The sequence below is a fragment of the Anopheles moucheti genome, chromosome 3, assembly GCF_943734755.1.
Source record: "Anopheles moucheti chromosome 3, idAnoMoucSN_F20_07, whole genome shotgun sequence".
Classification (NCBI taxonomy): domain Eukaryota; kingdom Metazoa; phylum Arthropoda; class Insecta; order Diptera; family Culicidae; genus Anopheles; species Anopheles moucheti.
Window position 1 is genome coordinate 19,122,277 of NC_069141.1, and position 14,727 is coordinate 19,137,003.

At 41.9% G+C, this 14,727-nt stretch overlaps 1 protein-coding gene across 1 annotated transcript in view; it reads left to right on the plus strand.

Moving 5' to 3' along the window:
* Positions 1-21: 21 nt before the first annotated feature.
* LOC128301321 (uncharacterized protein DDB_G0283357) overlaps positions 22-14,727 on the plus strand; it is a 35,449-nt gene continuing 20,743 nt past the window's right edge. The window contains exon 1 of the mRNA XM_053037735.1: positions 22-145. The gene's annotated coding sequence lies outside the window, so the exon portion shown is untranslated. The remainder of the gene's footprint in view (positions 146-14,727) is intronic.

Here is a 14,727-nt window from a genome sequence, read left to right on the forward strand (position 1 = left end):
CAAATCGCTTCGGAGAAACGTCAGGTTGAACAAGCCAGTTTGTTTCCTGTAATTTTATCGCAAGTGTTTCGATTTTCTTCGCCTAAAAAAATCTTGACTCAAATTTGCGTGTGAATTGCAGTAGCTGCAGCTGGAGCTGAATCTCGTACGAATTAATATTGGTGGAAAAGGTTTAATTAAGGACTGTGTGTTGTATTTAGTTCTCCGTGTTTGGTGTTTTTCGCCCTGTTGCATCAGTTTTGGAGACTGCTGCTGCTCCGCGTATTATGGTCGAATGAAAAGCAAAGAACGATAATTTCGCGAAAAGTTAGGCTTGGAGAAAAAACGATGATGACGTTGGCGTTGAAAGATATGTTCCTGCTGTGTGGCATATAGAGGAACGAAACGATGCACCGTTCTCCGTGATTCCCCGTACATTCACTGTGGGAATTTCGACATCCGCTAGTTAAGCGAGAATTAGGCAGCAATTGGCATGTGAAAGGTGCAAGTGTGGACTTCCTCCTCAGGACGAGTGCGCTCTGTAGAGTTCCGCTGAAATAGGAGGCAGCAGCAGCCTACATAAAGCATAATCCTACAGCAATCCCCATACATCCACCTTCTATCTCGGCGTTGCTTCAATGTGGCAGAAACGAAAGCAGAAGCGACACGCGGACTCCCAGCGGTGAAAGGAAAGCGTTCCCAAATTTCAACATCGACGAAAGTAGGTTACCTGCTGGTTAAATTCGTGGTGTTCCGAAAGTTGCCTTTGCTGTGTGCGTCTTGCGAATCGCAGTCCCCCATTCATCATCATCATCGGCATCATCGGCCACTAGCCAATGATTTTGTACTGTGAACACCCTTCCCACGGTGCAGTGACCTTGTTTCGGTGCGGAGAGCAATTGAGGGATGAATTTTATCCAAAGCCTGCTATCGAAATCAGCAACATCAAAAACATAAAAGTGGTGACTGTGTGTAGGTGACGCTGCGTGCTCTGGTATGTCATTTCGCAGGAGTGATTCTACGCGTGTGTGTGTGCGCGCATAAAAACGAAAAACAGGATTTGGCGTACAGTATGTTGTCTGCCGAGGGATTCACGGACGAAAAATTGGCAAAACAAAGGAACATCAAACTAACGTCCATCCAAGCAAGGCTGCCTTTGTTGGTACAGGTTTTGAGACAGTTCGTGCTTGCTGTGCTTCAAGTAGGCTAAAACTCTTGTCTGCATTCGTTTAAAAAGTGGTAAGTGGAAATTTACATTCTATTTTCAAGCTGTACTTCAAATTCAACAAAAAAAACATAAATTTCACTTTTTTCTCTACACAAAAGCTTCATCGACAATGTCAGACAAAACCCAAGCAAGGTTGGACCGGAATTCTCCAGGAAATCGGACCACCCCGCTAATGGTGATTAGTTTGTTTATTTATCAAACGTCAAAGCCATATTTTGTTTACCTTTGCATACAAACTTCCCTTTCTGTGGGGTGCTGCGTGCTCGGGCACAGTCGGTAAACATAGAAAGGGAAAAAGGGGAAGGGTGCGGGTATGGTCGGGCGGATGTAAAAGGAAACTGGCAACATACTAAAATTGCCCTTTTTTCACCTTGTTTGAGGTGTGTTTTGTGAACATTCGGGTTTGTTCGATGTTCGATTGCATGATTATGAACACAGCAAGGTGTGTGTATTATGGGTGCCCTCCTGCGTGTCACAGGGGGATAGTTGTTGAAGCACTCTGCTGGACATCATATTTAAAGTTTAACGAACTAATTAGCCCCGAAGTAGGCACGAAGGCCATAGCTCGCTTTAATATTGAATTAAGCGAATTCACGCAATTCTTTAAATTTTCACGCAGGAATCTTTAAAAATGAAAAGAATGTGCTTTTTTTGATGTTCCAGTTTGGATAAAATTGAATTGAATTGAACACAGAGAGAAGGATACAGAAGAGCTACAGAAGTCTCATTAGTATTCTTTCCATGTGCTAGTGGTGCACTAGCATTCGTGTGTGGGAGGTTAAAGCATAATGCAGTTTTGCCTGCATCGACCACAACATCCCCGGACGCAGTAGTACTGTGCAGTCGTTTTCGTAAAACCAGCACAGGTCAAGGCTTTGTTTTCTGCACCTGCGTATCGGTGTTTGTATTGGACTGTTGTGAATGGCACAAATCTAGGCTTCAACGGAGAACTCCCCGTGATGTGCCAGAAAAGCATAAAGTTCGTGCCTCCAGCTTAATTCTAGCTAATAGACAAGGAAGTTGAAAAGCGCTACAAAAAACAACCTTCTTATAACTAATGTTGGGAAGGGTTATTGCGGGATGCGCACGTTCTAAATTATCCGTGAGGGGGGACGATAAGTCGACTTTGTCCGGACGAGTGAAGTTTCACGTATTTGTTTGACCAACTCCATGACCCGGTTTGAAACATAGCGAAATAATTTGCGGTAAAGTTTTTGTTGGGATGTGGAGCTAAAAAAGCAAACTCTTGCCCCAGAATAGTGTTTGCCAATGTGGCTGTATCCGATGGTTGCAAATTGTGGTTTTGCAAAAAAAAGCACCCGGGGGAATGTTCGCCCAATCAATTCAATCCACACCACCCAAGAGAGAGAGAGAGAGGCCAAGGAGGTGTTCATTGGTGTGGGAAAAATTAGAAATGGAAGATGAGAAGATGGGAAGTCGGAAAACTAAAGCGCAACACCCAACGAAGTGCGTAGGTAGGAAGGGTATAAAAGCTCACACCCAACGCAACTGATTCTCTTCCACCGTAACGTAACTGAGGCAAAGAAAATCTCCTCTTCGCTTTCCGCAATGGATGCACCTTTTTGCCAAACGCAAGCGAAGCGAGCGAGTTCAATTGGAGAATGGTGGAAAACCGCTTCGATGATGGGGGTGGGTAACTAACATAACATTAGAAACATCCCGTTAGGTCCACGGAATTCCTACCGATTTTCTCGATTTGCCGGTTTTGCTTTGCCAGTTCCCGGTTGATTCACCTTCATCTAACCAGTCTCATCGTTCGGTTGTTGCTGCAAATGGAAGGAAGTTGGTCGGTTTCTTCCCTTGATCTTGGAGATCATCTTCGAGAGCAAAAGGCGAAACATTGTGTCTACAGTCGAAGAGAGGAAAAAGTGATGCTCGAGACCTCGAGATCACTGGGATTTCTCTGTTTGTCAAAGTTCGAGTACGATTTGGTATACTTCTCTTTAACTTCTGGGAAGCATTATCCAATGTGCAATGTTCAATGTTTCTTCAGTGATATAACTTAATCGTGAGGAGCCTTACTAAATTCTGTTTTCGCATTGGTATAGTTTAAACAAACCGTAAAATCTTGCACCTGGTAGATCTGACATAAAAATGAATCCGAAATATGTTTCGTATTCAAGAATTCCCCGGGAGAAAACTGCTTTATTTGAAGCACCTCTTTTGCATACGGTAAACAAACTGCAAAACAAGCCCCCCCCCCCTTCATATGCGAAACAACATCGCCAATCGTTTTTTATCCCAGGTCCTGCAAGAAGGTTTGCAATCAAAATGCTCGCTGAACCGCAACGCAGAACAATGGACGAGACGGGAGACTTATGTTTCAAAATAGACCATATTTTGGGTTAGATTATACCAAACCCAACCAAACGTGCTCCACAAAACAATTCAATTGCATTCGGGAGTCACGGCGAATTTCACGGTCAAGTATCAACTAGAAACAGTGGTTGGGGTATTTCCGTTCACATTATGTTTTATGTACCTTAAATCGATTGTCTGTTTAATTAAATTGTATTTTACACACTTGCACGTGACTAATGCTTACCGTACTGTTTCAATGAATCAACATTGAATTCTAATTTATTATCAAGAGTATTTAAGTCTACAGAGTGGGGTGGTTGAGCTAATGGATGGTTCATTGTCTTAGTTTTGTTCACTGCCTGATGACGCAAGTTAGTTGAAGTTTTGCGAAGCGTAATGTTCTACATATCGATCGTTGATCAGTCGAATGGAACGATCCGCACCAGGTGGAACACAATCTTCTTCCTTTGTGATCTTTCTTGTAGTATATCTTGGAGAAGTTACACAGCTTTACAACGTTGAAATATTATGTGTATAGTAGAAACATATAGATATTACTGCTTTATATTTAATATTGTAATAAACTTTATTTTCACATTACTTCTTGAAGCTGTTGTCTGACAAAACCCACTATTACAAGATTATATAATTAAATGCTTTTCATAGATTATTGAAACATTTCATGGGAGTTCACTGTACACCTCTCTCATGTCTAGCTGTAGAAGGTAGACAGCTTCTGACAGGCATTAGAAGCAACCGGGATCAGTCCAAACGAGGGTGCTTCTTTTTAATAAATTTATGATCAAATCTACCATTAAAACCCCACCGCGCACACCTGCGGCCCTACCGGTAAACGTAGCAGTTCTTTGGTGACTGACGCATTCATGCTGGCGTTCCGTTAGTTCGCCATTAATGTACTTTGCTCTGCCCCGTAAGCGAATCAATCGCACGTCTAGCCAGCGGGGTTACCCTGTGAAGGGTGGTCTAGTGGACCCGGTGGCTTATTATTTGCTTGCCGGCTAGATTGTTGTGCCCAGCAAGGCGGAAACACTGGTTCAAGATTCCGCACGACTGAGTTCTGTTCTGACTGGAATCGGAGCAATAAGCTATGGAAGGGAAAAAAAACAAAACGTGAAGATTGTTTTATGAAATCGCGTAAGAATAAAGATAATGAATATTACATTGAAACGCAAAAAGTTAACTTAATAAAAGAAACATTTATGTTGATGTATCATCTGTCGGAAATATTACATCTATTGTACTTCCCGTTCGATTTGCTATTTTTATAATTTTGCAATACCTCTTTCTTGTCTCCTTTAATGAAGAAAAACTTGACATTTAATAGCCATAAGGCATCGCTGTAGTCGTCAGACAGGCTAACGTGCAAAGGCAGGCCAAGAATTACAAGCACATATGTATCTTTGGTGCGAAAACAACACACATACGATCTGTTTAAAAATATCATATCGATTCAGATGGGGGTATTCTTGCATTTAATTTGCTTCGCAACACCATTTAACGTGTCTTGTGCCTTTTTTTGCGTCGGATTTTGTATCTGTCTTGTCTCCAAAGAATCAAAAATCGCCCTCTTCTTCGTTCAGCGTTCAATGATTCGCTTCTTTACGCGGTACAGTTCGTCACCTAGGTATCAATGGTGTTCCGTATTTTGTTTGTTTTGATTAAAAAATTTTAAATTGTGCTTTTTTTGTTGTACGCAACAATACGTCTGCTACGCGCACCCCATGGATCGCCGGTCAAAGTTTATTGACATTCCCTTGATTGCGATCTTCGTCTCGCAACGTTTAACACCACCAACAAGAGACGCCACTCGCTCAGTTTTTGGGTACGCGAATTCTTTCGCGGGCGTTGTGTCATTTTGTGTGTGCATTATGGCGTGAAGAAGTGAAAACCAAACCAAACTCTTCACGTGATCTTTCCCATTTGTGCTTCCGATACCACACGACCGTTATGTGTGTTTTAGTTGGTGGATGGTGAATTGATGAATCATGACAATGAAGCCGGACGCGTTTGATGTTGCGGGTGTTTTTTGTTTCAAATTAAAAAAGAAATGTTTATTTTTTTAGGTTTTTTTGTGAAGAACCTAATCGATGCATTAATTTTCGCAGTCTTTCGACTTTTTGTCTCATCTTCGTCGTTTAAACGATCGTTAAGTTTGTCACGATCACACATTCCTGTGTAAGGTATAAAATAAATAATTAAGTTGTACCCCTGTTGTATGCACAGTAAAAATGGCATTTTGATTAGCAGACGTTGGAGAACTACATTAATTTTTATAATTTACAATAAGCTTTCAACAATTCGGTTGGTATATATTTCAGTAATTTCAATTAGAATTGGAAACGATAAAGCTGCTTTTATAAGCACAACCCTACAAAAACAGTAGACACCCGGGGCAATTGAATGCATTTGCTTCCTGCATCGTTATCGTAGGCCACCGGAGACAACCATCAGTCAACAAAGGCTGAGCTACACCTAGTCAATTACTTCATTAAACATTCATCGGTACATAACAGTGGGTGCCGTAAGGCGATTTAAATTGCTATCTGCTCGCATGTGTACGTGCACATATGTTCGGTTGAGATTAAGTGCATTTTGCGACTGTGACTACACCCAATGGACGAATGGATTTTGATGTTTGTGAGCACCAGTACATAAAGGAATAGGCGACTAGGCGATACGATTCTTCCAATTCGAGGGGCTTATGATAACATATGCCTCATGCACACACTGTTTATACACAGTTCTTACGAATATTTACCATAATTGCATTCCAACTGCAAGTGCATAATGATGATGGTAGAACGGATAGGATTTCTTGGAATGTTGAAAAGAACGATGCGTGTTCAGAGTATGCGAGTGAAGTTATGTTAATGTAATCGTTTTATTTGTATTTTTATAGAGTTTTTCAGATGATAGAACAACGCAAGCAAGAAAGCAACGGCCTTACTAGACACCACAACCCCTGCAGGCATAATTCTATGCAAGCACATGATATCACAACGGCAGCGCAGCTTACCACAACACCAGTACGACGTTAGAGTTGAAGTACGAACCGTGGAGTATAAACGTGTTCTAGGATGGATTTTCACAGCCAGACGATGAATGTTAGCAACATTTGCTGTATTTTCCAAGAAATAGCGCCTATTAAATTCGATAACTGCAGTAAACATTTCTGCGGATCCAAACAAACATCGTTTGATTGTCAAAATCCTTCCCAGAGTGCGTTTATGCTACTCGGGTCGTACGAATTTTGTGGTAAGCGGTGCTGCAATTGTGATATCATCTGCTTGCATTGAACTATGCCTGGAGGGGATTATGGTGTCTAGTTAGGCCTTTGAAATGTCATGTGTCGCGCTTGTTATGATAGGCGGTTGCATTGTGCTATCATCTCATAAACCCCACATCATATCTTTCAACTGAAAGTGTCTGTAGAAATTATAATTGGCTGCAAGAAATAAGAGAAGAAATAATCAATGGTTAGTCATCAAAAACTTTAACGATTTATTTGACTGTGAAGTGTTCCTGTGACGGTATGACAAGCATAGTTCAAGGTTGTAGATAGGTGTGAACAATCGCTCACATTGCTGTGTTTCCAATGTTTATTTGGACATTCCATAGAAACTACGCGGATATGGCATTGCAGTAGAAATGTGCACAAATTAGACAAGCAACGATGAGAAAGGTCGCGACCCAGTTTTGACTGAGCAAACACAACTGATGACTGCATGCATTTGGTAAGCACTATATTAGCATGTGACACCAGCATGTACCACTGCAAAATGGTAAAAATCAGCAAAAATAGGTCGATTGATGGTCGCTTAAATGGTAATTTCGCTTTCAAAAGATTGCCATTGTCGTTCGTGAGGGTTGTTTGAATTTTAAACGTTCAGTCAAGTGCTGACCTTCGGCAATGTGTCAATAGGTAAAATAAACAAAAAAAAATGAATCAGAATAATCCCATTTAATCAACAATTTAAATGCAACTTTGAACATGGCAATCGTGTTTTTGAAACTTCCTCATAATGTATGTAATTACCGAGGTCGATGCATTTGGTTAATTAAAACAAAGGACAATTTCTTGGCTAGACGATAACAACAACGCCCAACGCGGTTGTCAAATCTGCACAAAGAAGGAATTTGCTGTCGCAGTGCAGTTGATATTAGCGCTCCAATCCATTTACGGTTACAACCAGATGCAATCAGATGCAGAACCCCCCGGGAGCTAGCGGGGCATTTGGTTGCAAATTGGCTGCATTACAGCAATAAGGAAACGATGTAAATGTGTGCGATTTCCATCGCAGAACTGTCTCCCGTTAGGGAAACACGTACATTACTTCTCGTACTGCTTCGTTTCGCAGTCCGAGGTACGAGAGCTACGAGCAAAACCCCGTGGGCGTATGAAGGAAGACACTGCTGGTGAGGGATACGCTTTTGGCAACACTTCCTTTAATTTTGCTGTCGTGTGCCATAAATGGATTACGCCGAAAATATTATCACGTACCAATGCTTGGATTGCAAACGTGCCGTATGCTACTGTGAAGAGCGGATTTTTATTTAAAAATTTGCCTTTGGAATTTTTGAAATGCATGGAATAACTTCACTCGCTTTAGTTGTTGAATTAATTTGAGAATTTACAGCGTTATAATCAGTGACAAAATTCCAGATTGATTTTGATTTTGATTGATTGATTTATTTTGATTTGTCAGGTTCCTCACAATACCAATATTAAGTTGGAATCGGACATTTCAAACAAAGTTATTGAATAACTTTAACATATCTGGGTAGAAACATGGTAAACATCTTCTCTACGAACTATAATACGATTGATTGGGACCACAAGCACTTAATTAGATATCGTTCATCATCTTTATCACATACTTTATAGTTTTATGCTCATGAAGTTTTGAAGCTTTTGCGGTACTCTTAATTTCAACCATTTATGTCTCCGCTTATTTTATTGTTTCACCATGGCCCGATGTGAAGTGAGTTAGTTCATTGGAACAGCTTTTCATTTTCTCCCGATTCGTTTCAATAAAGGGAAATCAATCCGATGCCGGTTCATTGATGCTGATCATGGGAAAATTACGCTCACCTGTCGCTAATTTGTCGCCACCCCCCACAACTTCCGCTGCACTTTCAGTCGAGAAGCTAAACTAATATTTTGATGTTTTTTTCTCTTACACTTCAATCGCAATCAGACTTCACCGGGGCTATATTGGGAGATACCTTTCGAATGCAAGATCAAACCAGAATTAGAGACAACGTACTAAAGTGGTGCATAATTTCTGTTGTGTTAATTGCTACAGCACTCGGTTAGCTATAAACAGCTCCTCTTGCGGCGCGGCGAGAAAGCATTCGGATGGTGCGGCATGCAAGCGAAACAAGGCTGTGGGAAACGCAGTCGCGGCAAGGGTGAAGTTTTTCCAGCTTCGTCCGAAGAGAAGAAAAGGTTTATTGATGCAAATTAAGTTTAGATTGAGTTAATGGGAATCATACCTACGGTGAAAAGCATTACTTTCCATTTGATCGGTCTGCTCCTGACATATGTTCGCAAACGTTCGTCGCATGATGTCGATACGTCGTACGAAGCACAGAATATTTCAAACGAAGGCCTCAAATAAACAACAGCAACGTCTGTGTTATTAGCAGAACAAGAAAGGAAATAGCATCAACACACACACACCATACGCAATCTCTGTTCGTCACCTTTCACTTTCCCATAATTTGTTCGAGGAAACGATGACGAAACGCGTCAAAATGTGCATTCCCGGTGTGGATGGGGGGTGGGAAACTGCATTTGGGGCTTATGTGGTGGGTGTGTCAAACTTACGTCCAAGATCTCTAAGAGTCCCCCGATCGATCTCTTCCGTACATTCACTAATGACGAAGAGGAAAAACTATATAAAGCCTCAATGATCTTGTTAATAACTTTTTTTCTTCAATAGGGTACCATTGATAGAATGGAAAGGAAAAATCAGTTTGAATATTTTTTCTTCATTCCAATTAATGTTTCATCATAATGAAACTGGATAAGAGGATAAAAAGTTCGTTTCATTAACACCAACTTCTTTTGGTGGAGGAAATCTAGCTTATTGTGCTTCTTTTGATGATCATATCATCGCCGAAAGATTGTTAGTTTCCGTAGTCGTCTCCCGCCAGTGGCCTAGGAAAACCTAGGAAATTAGTTTGATGATTACGTGGAATTCTCACCCACAGCCAAACCATTATGTGTAGATGAAAATCCGAAATGATGAAATAGAAAAAAGAAGCATTCATTTTCTTCAGCTGTGTGCGTGCGTGTGTTGAAGGAAAAAAAGGGGTGGTAAACTTTTCACCGAATGACGTCCCGGGAAATGCAGTCACGGTTTAATGAGTCATCTGCGTCATCGAAACCCAGATTAAGACGCATGGCGTTATCCGCGGTTTGTTTGCCGCTGCATCGTATCTTCCGCCTTTTATTAGCCTCTGATCCGTGGCGTAGCGGATTGTGCTCTAGCTCTCCCGTAAGCACGCCTGATTGAGCATCGTACTAAGTGTAATGTGTGTATCTTTTTTCTATCTCACTCGAATGATGCTTTTGTGCGCTTGATGGATGCTGATTAGCTAGCTTATTGTGGCTAGTTCAGCTAGCGCAAGCAGCGGAACAAAATTTTTGGTGACTTCTCTTAAAGCGCGACGAAGAAGGGGTAACGAAATGATTTCGGTCATGGAACTTTTGTGAAGTAGTTAAATAGCAGTCGAGCAAACTCATTTACGAGTTGAAACGGTCCTTAAGTTAATTAGTTCGAAATGAAAAGATATTTTTAATCTTTATTGCCCACAGTGCGACATAAAAAGTGCATCTTTAATTGCTGATGGGGAAGACTCTTTGGGATAATTGTGCTATTATTAATTAGTTCATGCGTTATCGTTTTATTTTGCTTACGAAATGAAAATCAAATAAATTGCATCATAATTATCATTATCAACTTCATTCGAATTTAGCAAAGTATGAGGTGTATATTCGACGATCTTTTGTAATATTAAGTTACTATACTTAAGCGACGTGTTTTATAACTCCTGGAAATTAGAGAGTAACTACAACCTCACACCTCGGTTTGGAGTTCTTTTTTTTTGCGACGATACAGGAAATGTAACATCTTTGCATAATGGAGAAGACATGCGATCGTTTCGTGTGTAGAACGAATGTTGCTGCTATCAGTGAAACACCCCTTGTTACACTTGTTTAAGTTTTTGTTTTGTTTTGGGTTTCATTTTTGTTTCCCCTGCTTGTGGTGTGCAGTGTTTTACTGACTTCCTCCTCGCGTGGATTCGCATGATCAACTCCGCAAACGGATGGATCAGTATCAGGTTGTACCCTCGGCCATACACGACAGCCGCGGCTACCTTCACCACCGGCGGGCAACATGAACTCCTCTATGCCGTAATAATGTGTCCGCCCTCAAATCAGCCCCAGTCATCACCCGAATTAGGTAAGCGAGCAGGAGGAAACAGCACCAATAACACCTGCACGCGGCCACAGTAGTAAAAGTCTTTTCCCCTGTGCAAAACCCTACCGCTCTGCGGCCACGGAGAAAGAAGGAAACGTACTGGCACAACTCTAATGACACACACTGGGTAAACGTTTCACGGAGACTTAGTGAATTAAATCGTGTACCGGAGAGGAGAGGGTGGATTACCACCGGGACTTCTTCGGAGGTTCCTCTAATTACGCTAATCACGGAGTCAAGAGGTCGTTTCGCTTGATTAGTGTCGCTTGAGTCGCGAAATTGGTTGGTTGGTCCATGTCGTATGCTCCAGTCCCAGTGTTCCAGTGTTTCTAACTGCCTCATCCGCCTCCAATTACGAATGTCCGTCTATGGTAACGCACTTGATTGACCGCGTTAAAGCGAAATAGTGTCTTCCTGTTGTTTTTATGTTGAGCTTCGGCGGTAGTGGAGTTAATAGTAACTTCCAGTGAGAATATAACAATTTCATTTGCCGTAGAAACCTACCTCAAGCACAACTTACTACTTCTTGAAGATCGTAAACAACACAACCTTAGACATGATTCGCAACACTGCAACAACAGCACGCGAGGGTACAGATTGATGGCTGCTGATAGTCCATCAATTAGTGGCAACAAATTGTACAAATTAGTGTCATGTTGTGTGATCACGACTCTACACGTCCTCCAGGCCCCCTCCCCCGCTCAGCCTCAGTGTCTTGAAGATCTTCGGAATATGCATCTTACCGACACCCGGCATATGTTAATGCCGCCCATAATACTTAGGCTGCAGAGGAGAAGATTCCATTTGCCAGGTCGCAATGATGCAACGCAACTATTCCGCTTGATGATCGCGCGATCCTCGCACATCTCGAAATGGGCATCATTCGGTTTGATTCTGCCTTCTTCATCTGTGGGCACGAATAAGGGTAAACGAGCGCGCTCTAGGCACTTCGCGTGTAAGAAGATTCATGTGATTGCATAAATTGTCGCGTGCGGCTGTCTGTTGTCGTTGTTGCTGAAGCAAATGGTTTCATTGATCGGTCGCGTATGGGGCTGCCAACTTTACTGTGTGATGCGTGGCTGCGTGGATGCGACATTGTGGAGTGTACTCTCGCTTTCGAAAACATGAAGTTTGTGGTTGTATGGTAAACAACGATGCATTTGGTGGTTAGAAACGTGTCGAAAGCGTGGTCCAAACTAAATGCCACACAGGGATATCTTGACTAAACTACACTCCACTGCAAAGTTAAACAGCATTGATCAAACAAACTTAACGTCGCCTTTGTTGTAAGCGCCACTATCATTAATAGCTAAATCGCATAAAGTAGGTTAGACGAGTTTAAATATTTGAGAAAGATTTTTCATCAGATGCTTCATGCGGTAAAATGTTACCGCACTCAGAACCTCAATTTTGTCAAGCGTGTTTTGTTGCAATGTTAGAGAAAGGTGAATGTTTGCCAATATTCTTTGCCAACTTTGGTCATTTCCGGTCACGGTGGTTGATGCTGTTACATCGACCGTCCAAAACCTCCAACAGCATTCGAAATAGTCACAAAATGGCATAAATCCTTACTTCCTTCCTTCGTTCGCTGGCTATAGCTTTGTTGGGCAATGTCCGAGCATGCTGCAAGAGCTGCTGTGGGTGCCGGTAGACTTGCTCCAGACAGCGTTTATACAGAGGCTTATGGTGGTGGGAAGGTATCAACGATCTCCTAAATTACCGTGTCGAAGGAATTATGGTGACACAACCGTTGCTGCAATGACACAGCGCACCGGTGTTGTACCTGTTGTATGTGTATGTGTGTGTTTGGGAGAACGATTCGTTGGTGCCATTTTGTCAACGGTTTTTCCCACCGTTGCTGCTACTGGAAAAAAAGTAGTACACACCCCGACTCTAGCCACGCGTGGTGCAACTGTCTAGATCTAGAGCAGATACGTGGAGATGGTAACGGGGTTTAGTACCAATACCTGCACACAGCACCATTCTATCGCGAAACGGCAAGAATGGTTTTTTTGATTTTTTTTCACCATAGAGAGGGTGGAAATGGAGGTTGGGGGGTAAAATTAATCCAAAATACGAAACCAACCATCCGAGATCCAACCGGGTATTCTTTCCCTGCAGCACAACCACCGTTGTGAGGTCACTTTCCTGGGGTATGTTGTCTGGGTGTTTATTGTGGGACAGTTTTGTGAAAGGACAGGAAATGAGACTTTTCATGTGCGTTGTGACGTTTGCTAAGGGAATATAGTTTACTTTTCACATCCATTACGGTCAGTGAATCAGCTGGCGTTGTGGGGAAGGGGTCTCTTATGTTTATAAGCCAGTTTACCACATTGGGGTAGGTGCGATGGTTTGGTGTGAGATTTCGAATGAATTTAAGTTTTATGACTCAAAAGTCTAAAAACACATAGACCAGATCTAAAACTTTCTGCTCGAGAAATAGAAGAAATTGTGCTCGTAAACAGTTGCTGTTAATGTAAAAGGTGGCGAGAAAAAAACATCGTAATAGATGCTTTAAATCAATTTAATTCACCAACAAACGATTTCCATTCCAAAGGTATCTAGGAACTGTGATGCACGGCACGAAACAATGCATGCGTTTATGTTTCGTTCCCAAACTTCGTGGTTATGTTGTTTTAGATTTTAAATCTTTTTATTTAATTTCACCGCGGTTTTGAAATGAAAACACTGTAAAAGATCATTTACATTGCGGAGAATGGCTTCCCTGGAGGTTGAGTTGTCCCCGAATACACGCGCTAATTCGATTAAGCTTTTCGGTTCGGTTCATGAAAGTGACCGCAAACCAGGAGTGAGATGTTCTGAATCGTACTCGGGAATGTCAGATTTGTAATCCAATTTTAAAAATAATTTAACCTGAAATGTCAAGTAATGCGTCCAGTTAATTTTGTGTAACTGACGTATCGGATGATATTTCTACCAATTCTACCTAAGATATGATATTTGTACGGCCCATGTATGTCGTTGTACTTTGGCACTGAAGTTGTACACGGTTCTTCGCAACACAAACAAGCGGATGATGATCCGGACCCGCCAGCCAACAGTGTCAACTTTCGCCCGGAAGTTTTACATTCCTATGCTTCTGCTCTCTCTCTCTCTTTGTTCGGTTCGGCTTGTAGTGTGTTTTGTGCCGCTTGGTAATCATTATTACTCCGTTGTGGTGGTGTACGGTTTGCTTGAGCTTCTGGGACGGGTTTATTTTTTTATTTTAGGGGAAACCCTCCAGAAGTACAAACGGTCGTTATAACTGTCCGGATGTGTGACGTGACTTATGCGCACGCCGTCAAAGATGGTAGTGGGTTGTGATCGGTCGAAGAAAAAAAAAACTGCGAACCAATCGAGCGTGAAGCACAATTGCATTGTACGGAAAGACACGCGTTTACGCGTATGCGTGTTCGATTTGGGTACTAGAGAAAGTGGAACGATTGCGTGTATTTCCCCCCCCCCTTTTTTGTTGGATTTCGAGCTTATCAAATCGATCGATAATGTCTGCTGTGTTGCATGCTGCTTTCGTTTACTGCAGTAAGTTTTTTTTTCCGGGATCGTCTTGTTTTACTTTAGGTAACCAACAAACATGCTCAATGTTTAGTGACGTATGTAAAAAAAAAGTGAAATTGTTGTACGTTTGCAGGTGTGTACCCCTGCAGCACTCATCGATTCGCCAACGGG